General features: G+C 51.5%; 1 protein-coding gene across 3 annotated transcripts in view; it reads left to right on the top strand.

Moving 5' to 3' along the window:
* LOC122391302 (arginine kinase Scy p 2.0101) overlaps window positions 1-13,660 on the top strand; it is a 46,866-nt gene that overhangs the window by 19,665 nt on the left and 13,541 nt on the right. The gene's annotated exons all lie outside the window — the stretch shown is intronic.

Below are 13,660 nucleotides of genomic sequence, written 5' to 3'. Positions count from 1 at the left end.
CTTCTGCTTTTTGTTTGAGGATGCCGTTTCGTATTTATTGGTGTGTGGGGAAGGGGAGGTGGAGGGAAAACTTCAGGCCCGTTTGGAGAGGGAAAAGGGAACCCTGATTATAAACGATAGAGTGGTTTAGTCGGGGTAGAACCAAGACAAATTAAAGTATGGTGGTGTTGGTACTGTGTTGGTAGGTAGCGTTGGTAGTGTTGGTACGTTACTATGGTAGTGATGTATGAAAACTTCATCATATCCCGGTCCTCACCGCGCCCGGTCGACCGTCGGGGGCTGGCCGGTGGCGTACGCCGGCAATACACCATTGCGGTGGAAGGCGAAACTTTGAAGTCCGGGGGGAAGCCCGGATCGACCGGGCGCTATACGGGCCGGGCCTCAGTTCTGCTAATCTCTTCCTGACAATGATTTCATTGTGCCATGTAATGTCATGAATTGGTCGCGCTTAAACAAACTCAACATTGTCCAGCTATCTTCATGCAGACCAGATTGTTTTCAAAGTGCCTAGACCGTTTGCAAACGGCCTGGTGTCTCGAAAGTTGTCATACGGCCTAGACGGTTTCCAAACAGCCTGAAATTTCAGGCGGTTTGCATACAGCCTGGAATTTCAGCCCGTATTCAAACGGCCTGACTTTTCAGTCCGTTTGCATACTGACTGGGCTGTCCAGGCCGTTTGCAAACGGCCTGAATCGGACCAGGCCGTTTGCAAACGGACTGAGTTTTCATACGGCCTGTAACATATATGTTACGGGGAGTTTGAGAAATCCGTGAGTTTGCAAACTCCCTAGGGAGTTTGCAAACTCCCTGACCCATCAGTGAGTTTGCAAACTCACTTGGGAGTTTACAAATTCACTAGGGAGTTTGCAAACTCACTGACCGGTCAGGGAGTTTGAGAAATTTCAGAGCGATTGGGCCAAATAAAAACAAGTGTGCAGCATATGGATGGCATACGTGCCGTCCATGATGTTAAAACAAAGGAGGCTAGTTGTAGGGCCTCGCACGCTGACAAAAAGCTTATAGATCATATGCACATTGCACACCATAAATACTTTTTATTTTAAACTGCTCAATGATCTATCCATGCATTATTTTTTATTATCCACGCCGCTTTATTTAGTCATACATTTATTTAGTTCACGTCCCAATTAGATCTGTTCCACTCAAATGTGGCTATTCTACAGTCAGGCTCAATATATCAAAGTAGAAACAGCTCACTGTTGGTCACTTATCCTAAAGTACAGGCACACGCACCAATTCACCGCACGCTATAACGGTCGCACGCTGACAAAAAGCTTACAGATCCTTAATTGTTTTACCGCCAAAAAATGCTACTCGCGGCTATGTAAAGGGGATGTTCGGTGCAACGTGCTCCTCCGTTCCGTCGTTTCCATCCTCAGGAATCAGGATACTGAAATCCTTCTCCACGCCGAAACCCCCACTCCGGGCTGGACAGGCACCTTTATCTCATGCGGGCTGCTCCCTTGAAGCGGCACCGCTGCTCCCGAGGGAGCGAGCGCACCCCGTAGCCGGGTGCAGAGAGTGCTTGGGGGGCTGGTCGGACTGTCCATTCGGACGGGCTAAGCCCCGGCGACTCTCTAGGGTGTCTGCCCAGACCAATGTCTCCCCCTAATTCCTATCATTCTTCCGGCTCTGAAATGGTCTTGTCAGACCGAAAGGGGCTAACCCAACAAAACAAAAACAAACAAGCAGCGTGCGCCAGTCGCAGCTGGGCTGGCTCATGGCTGCCAGCAGCGCCGGCTCTCGATGTCACGTCTGTTGTCTATGGCGGAGTGGGAATGGGCGTGAATTGGTGCATGTGCCTGTACTTTAGCATAGATGACCAACTGAACTGTTTCTACTTTAATATATTGAGCCTGACTCTGGAACAGCCACACTTGAGTGGAATGGATCTAATTGGGACGTGAACTAAATAAATGTATGACTAAATACAGCGGCGGTACATGCTTGGATAGATCACTGAGCAGTTCAAAATAAAAAGGTATTTATGGTGTGCATATGATCTATCAGCTTTTTGTCAGCGTGCGAGGCACTACAACTAGCCGCCTTTGGTTTAACATCACGGACGGTACTTATGCCACCCACATGCTGCACACTTGTTTTTATTTGGCCCAATCGCTCTGTAATTTCTCAAACTCCTTGACCGGTCAGTGAGTTTGCAAACTCCCTAGTGAGTTTGCAAACTCACTGATGGGTCAGGGAGTTTGCAAACTCACGGATTTCTCAAACTCCCTGTAACATGTATAGTATACTGATGTGTGCACCGATTGTTTATGTGTCCATATTACATGAAATCATGATCTGAGAAGCTTTTGCCAAAAATGCAGTCAAAAAACTTCACAAAAAGTAAATTCCGGTTGCCTAAAACACAATTATCTTAGATGACCTATGTTGACCTTGACCTTGACCTTGACATCTGTACATCGTCGATCAACATGTTCCATGATAGGTGGGAGGTAAGACTGGTAAAAAAGGCCGAAATCAAGGTGTCGAAAGCTCACAAGGCAGTGGCGCAGCCAGGGTGGGGTCAGAGGGTCAGCTGACCCCCCCGAAATTTATGTCAGGGGCCCGCTCTGGTCTGAAACCTTCGATAAAAAAGTATGCATCGCGCGCGCGCGCGCGCGCGAGAGAGAGAGAGAGAGAGAGAGAGAGAGAGAGAGAGAGAGAGAGAGAGAGAGAGAGAGAGAGAGAGAGAGAGAGAGAGAGAGAGAGAGAGAGAGAGAGAGAGAGAGAGAGAGAGAGAGAGAGAGAGAGAGAGAGAGAGAGAGAGAGAGAGAGAGAGAGAGAGAGAGAGAGAGAGAGAGAGAGAGAGAGAGAGAGAGAGAGAGAGAGAGAGAGAGAGAGAGAGAGAGAGAGAGAGAGAGAGAGAGAGAGAGAGAGAGAGAGAGAGAGAGAGAGAGAGAGAGAGAGAGAGAGAGAGAGAGAGAGAGAGAGAGAGAGAGAGAGAGAGAGAGAGAGAGAGAGAGAGAGAGAGAGAGAGAGAGAGAGAGAGAGAGAGAGAGAGAGAGAGAGAGAGAGAGAGAGAGAGAGAGAGAGAGAGAGAGAGAGAGAGAGAGAGAGAGAGAGAGAGAGAGAGAGAGAGAGAGAGAGAGAGAGAGAGAGAGAGAGAGAGAGAGAGAGAGAGAGAGAGAGAGAGAGAGAGAGAGAGAGAGAGAGAGAGAGAGAGAGAGAGAGAGAGAGAGAGAGAGAGAGAGAGAGAGAGAGAGAGAGAGAGAGAGAGAGAGAGAGAGAGAGAGAGAGAGAGAGAGAGAGAGAGAGAGAGAGAGAGAGAGAGAGAGAGAGAGAGAGAGAGAGAGAGAGAGAGAGAGAGAGAGAGAGAGAGAGAGAGAGAGAGAGAGAGAGAGAGAGAGAGAGAGAGAGAGAGAGAGAGGCCTAATCTCATCGGATCCGAGTCCGCTTTGATAAATGCCTACTGGGACACGGGTGAGGGGCCCGGTACCCCAGGTGGACGGGGCCCGGGGCCCGGGTGGATGGGCCCGGGCCTCCAGGTGGATGGGGCCCGGGCCCCCGGGTGGACGGGGCCCGGGCCCCGGGTGGATGGGCCTGGGCTCCCGGCTGGACGGGGCCCGGGCCTCCGGGTGGACGGGGCCCGGGCCTCCGGGTGGACGGGGCCCGGGCCTCCGGGTGGACGGGGCCCGGGCCCCCGGGTGAATGAGGCCCGGACCCCCTGGTGAACGGGGCCCGGGCCCCGGGTGGATGGGCTCGGGCCCCCGGGTGGATGGGTCCGGGCCCCCGGTTGGACGGGCACCGGACTCCCGGGTAGACGGTGCCCGGGCCCCCGGGTGGATGGGGCCCGGGCCCCCAGGTGAACGGGCCTGAGACTCTCAGGTCTAGGGTCCTAGGCACAGGAGCCCAGTTCTCTGAAGTGATTAGGTACTGAGCTGGCAATGTTTGAAAGGGCCCGGCTCTAAGAAATAGCGAGGAACAGGGGTCCGGTTGAAACAGGGCACGGATCTGAAAAATGTAAGAATACAAAGGCCTGGTTAAACGGGGCGGCTGGTTTTTAGATATGCCTGGGCACAGACCTAGAAAACAGGGGCCAGTTCTAACAAATTCGTGGTCTTTGGACCTCCTCGAAAGGGGCGCGGATGTAGGTATCAAACTCTTACCAGAGGGGCATATTGGGATAGGGTTCAGTTCAATTCTGCTAAAACCTCAGTCAAAAGGGCCCGGTCTGAGGGGCGAGCCCCTACCGAGACACAAGGCCCCTGGTGGACGCGGCCCAGTTCTAGGGCCAAAAATCTACGCAAGGGGCCCGGTCGGACGGGGTGCAGTTCTCCGAAATGTCTAGACACAGGGCCCCAGTTGAAAAGGGATCAGTTGTAAGAAATGGTTATGAACAGGACAGGGGCCCGGCTAAAACAAGACCTAGCTCTGAAAAAAATGTGCGAACTTAACCCGCGCACCGACGGGGGTCTGCGCCAACTTAGTACCGACGGGGGGGGGCGGATGACCGCCCCCCCCTGAGATCTCGAGAACGAAGCAAGATAGCGACAAGCGGTAAACGGCATCGGATACGCACGGTCAAGATCTACAATTTTTACAAAGGTCATTTTCAGGTCAGGTCAAAGATGACGTCACAGAGAGAGAGAGAGAGAGAGAGAGAGAGAGAGAGAGAGAGAGAGAGAGAGAGAGAGAGAGAGAGAGAGAGAGAGAGAGAGAGAGAGAGAGAGAGAGAGAGAGAGAGAGAGAGAGAGAGAGAGAGAGAGAGAGAGAGAGAGAGAGAGAGAGAGAGAGAGAGAGAGAGAGAGAGAGAGAGAGAGAGAGAGAGAGAGAGAGAGAGAGAGAGAGAGAGAGAGAGAGAGAGAGAGAGAGAGAGAGAGAGAGAGAGAGAGAGAGAGAGAGAGAGAGAGAGAGAGAGAGAGAGAGAGAGAGAGAGAGAGAGAGAGAGAGAGAGAGAGAGAGAGAGAGAGAGAGAGAGAGAGAGAGAGAGAGAGAGAGAGAGAGAGAGAGAGAGAGAGAGAGAGAGAGAGAGAGAGAGAGAGAGAGAGAGAGAGAGAGAGAGAGAGAGAGAGAGAGAGAGAGAGAGAGAGAGAGAGAGAGAGAGAGAGAGAGAGGCCTAATCTCATCGGATCCGAGTCCGCTTTGATAAATGCCTACTGGGACACGGGTGAGGGGCCCGGTACCCCAGGTGGACGGGGCCCGGGGCCCGGGTGGATGGGCCCGGGCCTCCAGGTGGATGGGGCCCGGGCCCCCGGGTGGACGGGACCCGGGCCCCCGGGTGGACGGGGCCCGGGCCCCGGGTGGATGGGCCTGGGCTCCCGGCTGGACGGGGCCCGGGCCTCCGGGTGGACGGGGCCCGGGCCTCCGGGTGGACGGGGCCCGGGCCCCCGGGTGAATGAGGCCCGGACCCCCTGGTGAACGGGGCCCGGGCCCCGGGTGGATGGGCTCGGGCCCCCGGGTGGATGGGTCCGGGCCCCCGGTTGGACGGGCACCGGACTCCCGGGTAGACGGTGCCCGGGCCCCCGGGTGGATGGGGCCCGGGCCCCCAGGTGAACGGGCCTGAGACCCTCAGGTCTAGGGTCCTAGGCACAGGAGCCCAGTTCTCTGAAGTGATTAGGTACTGAGCTGGCAATGTTTGAAAGGGCCCGGCTCTAAGAAATAGCGAGGAACAGGGGTCCGGTTGAAACAGGGCACGGATCTGAAAAATGTAAGAATACAAAGGCCTGGTTAAACGGGGCGGCTGGTTTTTAGATATGCCTTGGCACAGACCTAGAAAACAGGGGCCAGTTCTAACAAATTCGTGGTCTTTGGACCTCCTCGAAAGGGGCGCGGATGTAGGTATCAAACTCTTACCAGAGGGGCATATTGGGATAGGGTTCAGTTCAATTCTGCTAAAACCTCAGTCAAAAGGGCCCGGTCTGAGGGGCGAGCCCCTACCGAGACACAAGGCCCCTGGTGGACGCGGCCCAGTTCTAGGGCCAAAAATCTACGCAAGGGGCCCGGTCGGACGGGGTGCAGTTCTCCGAAATGTCTAGACACAGGGCCCCAGTTGAAAAGGGATCAGTTGTAAGAAATGGTTATGAACAGGACAGGGGCCCGGCTAAAACAAGACCTAGCTCTGAAAAAAATGTGCGAACTTAACCCGCGCACCGACGGGGGTCTGCGCCAACTTAGTACCGACGGGGGGGGGGGGCGGATGACCGCCCCCCCCCCCCTGAGATCTCGAGAACGAAGCAAGATAGCGACAAGCGGTAAACGGCATCGGATACGCACGGTCAAGATCTACAATTTTTACAAAGGTCATTTTCAGGTCAGGTCAAAGATGACGTCACAGGGGTCGAAAAAGTCAAAATGGCGGCGCTAAATATGGAGAGAGTTTTTTCTCGAATAACTTTCGAATTAGTCAAGATAGGAACAAACTAAGGGCATCATCGTGATCCTCTCGTCAATCCGCATCGAATGATATATATGTTGACCTCGAAAGGTCAAGGTCAAAGGTTGACCTCAGGTCACGTGACCTCGAGGTCATCATGTATATCATTCGATGCGTCTTGACGAGCTGAACACAATGAGACCATCCACGCGTCTGTATCTTGTTCCTGTACGGAGTTATTGGCCAAAAACCTTTGGTGACCTTTGATGACGTCACATGACCTCACAGCTGCCCAACAGCAAAACAGACCTCAAGGTAGTGAAGGTTGATCGTATATGAAGTCATGTATGGTATATGGGGCCATTCCGACCCGTTTTAGTGGTAAAAACAGGGAGTTGATTTTTCCCCCATTGACTTATAATGGGGAGGTCGCGAAATTGACCTGACCTTAGGTCACCGATATCAAAATTCCGAGATATACAAATTGTAGCTACTAATGACCTAATAACATCCTGCGACTTTCAAAGGCCTCCGACATCTACTGTAGCTCTGGCACGGTGACAAAGTTGCAAAAAAGTGACTTGAGGTTGGGTCATTCAAAGTGACCTGGTGACCTGACCTTGAAAGGTAGGAGGTTCAAACTTGCACACCATGTGTAAAATTGATAAGGGAATAGTCATACCAAATTTCGCGGCGCTACGCGCCGCGGTTTTCCCGCTATTCGCGAAAAACCTCAGGGGGGGCGGATATCCGCCCCCCCCGTCGGTGCGCGGGTTAAGGGCTTGACGGGGCCCGGTTCCTAGAAATGCTTGAACACAGAGACCCTGCAAACAAGAGCCAATTTTAAGAAGTTCGTAGATTTTGGGCCATCTCATGTGGAGCCCGCCGCCCGGCTATGTGAAATTTTTGACAGATGGTCCCGTTGGGAAAGGGTCCAGTTAAGTTCTACTAGAAATCGGTCACAGAGCCCAGTATAGTTTGTCCCATAGCTCAGTTGGTAGAGCACCGGACTCCCGGTAGTGAGAGCCCGGGTTCGAGTCCCTCCGGCGCTCGATATTTGAGACTCCTGGCGGGGATGGTCTGCGGTTGGGGGGAGCAGCCGCAGCCGGTTGAAGTCAGTTGAGTGGAACAGGCCGTGTCCGGCTTTGAATGGCACGCTAAAGTTTGGCATCTAAATTCTCCCGTTACCCGGAATTGCGCGATCGGACGGTAGGGGTCGGGGTCTACGCAACAAGCTCTGCTTAGCGTGGGCCCCGGCTCTGTCAATCCGTCCATTCAAACATTCGAGCTAAATTTATAAAAAAAGTATGACGGGCACGGGGTCCAGTTCAGATGCATGTCATATTACAGCTGGGCCGGTGAGACCGGCCCCAAAATTTAAAAATAAATGCAAAATGCATAGACTCGGATGACAGGGCTAGGGGCCCGTTCGGACGGGGCCCGGTTCTGACAAGTGGCACGGGTGCCGTTGCTGGGTGGGACAGTACACTGATAAGCATGTCTTCAGTGATCACATTAGAGCCCGAGGGAGGAAATGAAAGGATGAGCACAGGGGCCTCGGACGGGCTGCTCCCGCTCTGAGAAACGCCACCTTAGACACAGACGACAGGGCGCAAAAAAAAAAACGGGACCCAGTCGGACGGGACCCATTTGGCTCTCCGGCGGTTGTAAGCAATGCCTTTAATGGGCCCGGTACTTAGAAGTGCCAAGACCTAGGTGCCTGGTCGGACGGTCGCACACGTCTTGGTTCTCAGTCAGCTCCCATACTCCGATGCACTATGCAGAGTCCTGGCTGGAACCGTTTAGATAGGCCCACTTCAGACTTCTATTCTCATGTGCAGTCACGGGGACAGGGCCCGGTTCATCCGAGGCCACATTCTGAAAATGTCTTTACATCCTAGCTATAATTGGTAGCATTTTACGGCCTTGATGTGGACGCCTTTTTCATGAATCATGTGCGCCTTTGTCTCTTGACGTCATGAACTCATACCGAATGTGCCAGACTATAAGGATTAGGAAACGTTACACCTGTAATCTTGCATTACGACCCTATTTAGGAGGCATGCTCACAGGGCTCAATATCACAGGGCTGGTGATCGCCGATCGGTTTGCGTAGAAATTGAACGCCGGGTGATTACCGAGCTTCAATCAAAATTTTCCGATTCAAACTCTCTCAGGGTTATCGTGCAGGTAAAGGGGGCCCGCTCAGCAGGATGCGTATGAAATATGGAGATATTTTGAAAATGGGTGGGGGGCCCGCACACCAGGGGGCCCGCTTTGAAGGCGATGACCCCCCCCCCCCCCGAAATGAAATCCTGGCTGCGCCACTGTCACAAGGCCCATAGCCAACGCAAGATATTGAGAATTGGCCATTTGGGTCATGACATGATCTGAAAAACAAGGTCATATCTCCAAAACCAAATACCACAGAAACTTGAAATTTTCAGTGGACATCAAGAAAGGATAGTGGAGCAGCTATACGAACAATCAGCCTTCTAGCTCTAAAAATGTTGAGTGCAGAGCAGAAAGACTACCTGGGGGGGGGGGGGGGGTGGCAACCAGGGCTGCGGAGTCGACAGATTTTCGGTGACTCCGACTCCGACTCCGGCTCGGGTTTCTAAAATCGACTCCGACTCCGACTCCGACTCCGGTCACAACTGTCGACTCCGACCGACTCCGACTCCGACTCCGACTCCGCAGACTTAGCAGGGCTGCGGAGTCGACAGATTTTCGGTGACTCCGACTCCGACTCCGGCTCGGGTTTCTAAAATCGACTCCGACTCCGACTCCGACTCCGGTCACAACTGTCGACTCCGACCGACTCCGACTCCGACTCCGACTCCGACTCCGCAGCCCTGGTGGCAACCCCCCCTCCCATGTGCGGGCGAGGGTTAAAGGGACCCTCCCACCTTAACCCTCGCCCGCACATGCCATTTTCCCATCCTAGAACGCACATGGGGGGGGGGTGGTTGCCACCCCCCCCGCGCCATTTCGTTCCTGTTGGAGATAGAGCTTAGCAGTAAAGACCAAAAAGATTCTTTGGGAAGAGACGAATCCAATGATACCCAGTTTTACCTTCTCAGGTCAGTCACTGACCTTCCAGGTCAGGTCAAACTAAAAAATGTTGCTGTTTTGGGTCACCGTTGGATATCAAGTGCGCTGCTTATCAAATACCGATGACGATGCTGTTTTCTGGTGCCAAGCCAGCTAGAACCTCTTTGTCACACTACCCGACCAGAATTTTGTGGCTGAGGTCATTTCAGGTCAAGTTAGGTCAAGGTCAATTATATGTGTTTGTATGTCTGTGTGTGTCTGTGTGTATACTGGTGTGGTGCACCGATTGTTTTTGGGTCCATATTACATGAAATCATGATCTGAGAAGCTTTTACCAACAATGCAGTCAAAAAACTTCACAAAAAGTAAATTCAGCTTGCCTAAAACGCAATTATCTTAGATGACCTAGGTTGACCTTGACCTTGACCTTGACATCTGTACATCGTCGAACAACATGTTCCATGATAGGTGGGAGGTAAGACTGGCAAAAAAGGCCGAAATCAGGGTGTCAAAAGCTCACAAGGCCCATAGCACACGCAAGATGTTGAGAATTGGCCATTTGGGTCATGACATGACCTGAAAAACAAGGTCATATCTCCGAAACCAAACATCACAGAAACTTGAAATTTTCAGTGAACATCAAGAAAGGATAGACGAGCAGCTATACGAAAAATCAGCCTTCCAGCCCTAAAAATGATGAGTGCAGAGCAGAAAGACTACCTGGGGGGGGGGGTGGCAACCACCCCCCCCCCCCATGTGCGGGCGAGGGTTAACATTAGATTTGAGTTGAGATAGCCAAAATGGGGTCCCTGGCTCACAATTACCGGTTTCGGCACTCACAACATCGAGAAATGCCTTAAATCGGAAATATTGAATTTCAAAATTGCAGCATTTTGATTCAGAGGGGCTAATGCATAGGAATACCCCTCTGAATGTGTGACGTCAGCGCAGATTTCTAGCGATTTTTAAATGTTTGACTAAAACGTTTTGTAGCACGCGGTGGTATATGCTGCTTTGCGCGCAACAAGTGCCGCACTTTCAGCTGCCAAGCTATTGCTTCCAAATAAAGTCGCTAGGAACAGCGGAGATCCCAAAAAGTAAACAAAAGTAAAAGTCTAATATCTTGAAAACCGGTGAATATTTTTCGGTGAAATTTGGTAGATATTCGTTTTCGCTCTTTCTGAACAGAGCGACATCACTTTCATGCCAATTCATAAACTTTTTTGAAGGTGGGAGGGTCACTTTAACTATTGGTCAGCTTACAAGTTCGATGCTCGCACGGAAGTGGAAAATAATGATGGAAGGTCATTTTCGAAGGTGCTTGAAGAAATGCTGGAAGGAGAGAGGAAATCATCGGACTCAAGATTTTAAATAAGTATGTCACTGTGTTCACACATTCAGTTACATTTGACATGGCCAGGCAGCAGCTGCTGATAGTTAATACCAACTACTTTTCAAGGCCTCCTCTAACATACCCACTGGGTGGGCAAATGCCTACCCAGTCACCACAATTGCCCACCCAGTGGCGTCGATTTGCCCACCCAGAAGCAAATGCAAAAATAAAGGTCCGGCCAGACGTCCGGTAGGAACTACCACTTCGGTTTCCCGGGAAAAAAAACTTGCTAGCAGCCAGTGCCCCAGCCCCCAATCACTGCAGTGCAGGTTATTTTTTACAATGGATGCATCTGAATGCAGGGGCGGTAGCAGACTTGGCGTTTGGGGGTGGGGGCAACTTGGCAACTTTGCCAACTCTCGGAGGGGGGGGGGGCGGTGCTAGCTTAAGGGGCCCATGGCCATAGCGGCCTAAAAGGCCCGTATGGAACCCCAGAGGCCGATGTGGGCTCTCAGAGGCCAGTGCGTGACGCCTAAGGGTGTAAGCCATGGGTCCCCAGCCACACAACAAAATAGGGCCATCAGAGACCTTATAGGCTGATTGGGGACTAAAAAGGGCCTCAATTTGGAGCCATCAGAGGTTAATGTGGGCCTCAGATGTCAGTGTGAGGCCCTTATAAGACTGACATTGGTCCTCAGAGACCGGCATCGATCCTTCAGAAGCCAGTACGGGGCCCTCAGAGGCACAAAAGGGTCAGTCTTGGATCTCAGAGGCAGAAAATGGGCCATCAGAAACCGGAATGGGACCTTCAAAGGTCGGTTTGTGCCCTCAGAGGCCAGTTTAAGGCCCTCAGAGACCAGTACAGGGCCTGAAAATGGCAGTTAGAGGCCATCAGAGGCCGACTTAGGCTCTCAAAGGCTAATGCGGTTCCTTGAGGCAAGGATGGGACCCTCAGGGTCCCATCCACCCTAAAAGACAGGCTTGGGCTGGTGTTGGACCCCAGAGTCCAGAAAAGGCCAAGTTGAGCCCTCAGAGCCGATGCAGGTCCTTAACCCGGCAGTTGCTGGGGTATTTAGCCACCCACCGTTTGCTGGGGGGGGGGGGGGCGTTAAACGCCCCCAGCCGATAACTCGAGAACCAATAGGCGCAGCGAAACGCACTAGGCGGCAAACGAAAGAACGCGACGAGACGCTTCAGATGAGTACTTTAAAGTTGAATTTTGAGGTCACAGGTCTGGTCAAGGTCAGGTCAAACACCTGAAATCGGACTTTCAGTAGCATGGACTTCAGGACTTCACAATGGGCGCCTCTCGTCATAAACTCTGTCAAAACGGTGCACAATCCATCATATAAGGCCTACAAGAGTGACAGCTCCATGTAGGGGTCAGTCAAGCATAGGTCAGGGTCAAGGTCAGGTCAACCGGGTAGGCACATATCCCCGAAAATCAAAACTGATATTCGCAGCCTGTGACACATGTTTTATGGGTAATTTGGGGCGTAGAACACGATGGTGACATTCATTTTATCATATGTGTACGTGTTTGGCTCAAAAAGTTCAATTTAAGAAATGCATGTATCATGGTCGTGAAGTAGTCATGAGAAATTGCCAAGATTCAGTTCAAGATTTTGGAAAATGAGGAACGATAATCAATAATCGAAGATAGCCATTTGATTGTTCATGGTATTGTCAGTCTAATGGCGGCATGTCTGTATGTCTATTCTGTGATTTTTATGATTTTTTTTAACACATTAAGTTTTTGGTCGAAAACCAAGAAATCATGACGTCACTGAAACCTCTATATCTCAAAAAATTTCCAGCCGATTTTTTGAAATTTTGTCACAATAAACGTCAATCAATTCCCTACAGGTACCCAAAATTTTGCGCGCCGCGTCGTTTTTTTTTTTTTGCTATGGCCCAGCGAAAAAAGTGGGGGCGTTGAACGCCCCCCAGCAACTCGGGGGTAACCCTCGCCCGTATAGGGGGAGTCGAACGGACCCCCTCGATTTTTTGCGAATAACACGCGTAAAAAGCGGCCGATCGCGACGAAACATTCAGTACCCTCGCGTTGATCAATTATACACCTACCCTGCAAATTTCATGACCTTGACCTTAATGACCTTTGACCTGTGACCTACTTTTTGAGACCATGTTTGGCCGGAATCGCGATTCGGTGTGTCGGCTCGCATTAGCCACGCGTATGCAGTCTTTTCTGGTTTCAAACGTTCAAACATGGGATATGATGTTGCCCCCATGCATTAGGGTGGGTGTCAAGGTCACTTGAATTTTAGGTCAGGTCATGTACCTTTGATGACCTCGGTTCACTTTTTCGAGTTTTACATGTTTCTAGGCTTTTTTTAGCTGAAATCGAATTTAGCAGCCATTTGAACATTTACGAAGTATTTTTGGTGCCTTCGTAACATGTTACGAAGCTGTCAGAGGAGGTTGCCACCTACTACGAATACCCGGCAAAACCCTTACTGGTTGACCTGACCTGACCTGACCCGACCTGATCTAAATGCATGAAGACATCATTCATGATCATAACTAACATGATATTCGTGATCAGCACCCCGAAAAACCATAGCCACCCTTTACGACGTTCTAACAGCCAACGTCCCGATTTTCCCAACTTTTGGGTCCATGACCTGACCTGGAAGGTCAGCCGATGACCTAGGACCTTAACCCTCGCCGGCACAGGGGGGTTGATGCAACCCCACTAAGGTTTTTCGCGAATAACTCGCGTAAAAAGCGGCCGATCGCTATGAAACTTTCAGTACCCTCGCATTGATCAATTTTACACCTACCCTGAAAATTTCATCACCCTGACCCCAATGACCTTTGCCCTGTGACCTCTTTTCCGTGACCATGTTTGGCCGAAATCGCGATTCGGCATATGTCGGCTCGCATTAGCAGCGCGTTTGCAAGCTTTTCGTGGT

This window comes from Amphibalanus amphitrite, unplaced genomic scaffold (assembly GCF_019059575.1).
Source record: "Amphibalanus amphitrite isolate SeventyFive unplaced genomic scaffold, NRLGWU_Aamphi_draft 000430F_arrow, whole genome shotgun sequence".
In the NCBI taxonomy this organism is placed as follows: domain Eukaryota; kingdom Metazoa; phylum Arthropoda; class Thecostraca; order Balanomorpha; family Balanidae; genus Amphibalanus; species Amphibalanus amphitrite.
Note: the sequence above shows the minus strand (reverse complement) of the source record. Positions and strands in the feature narration are given on the sequence as shown.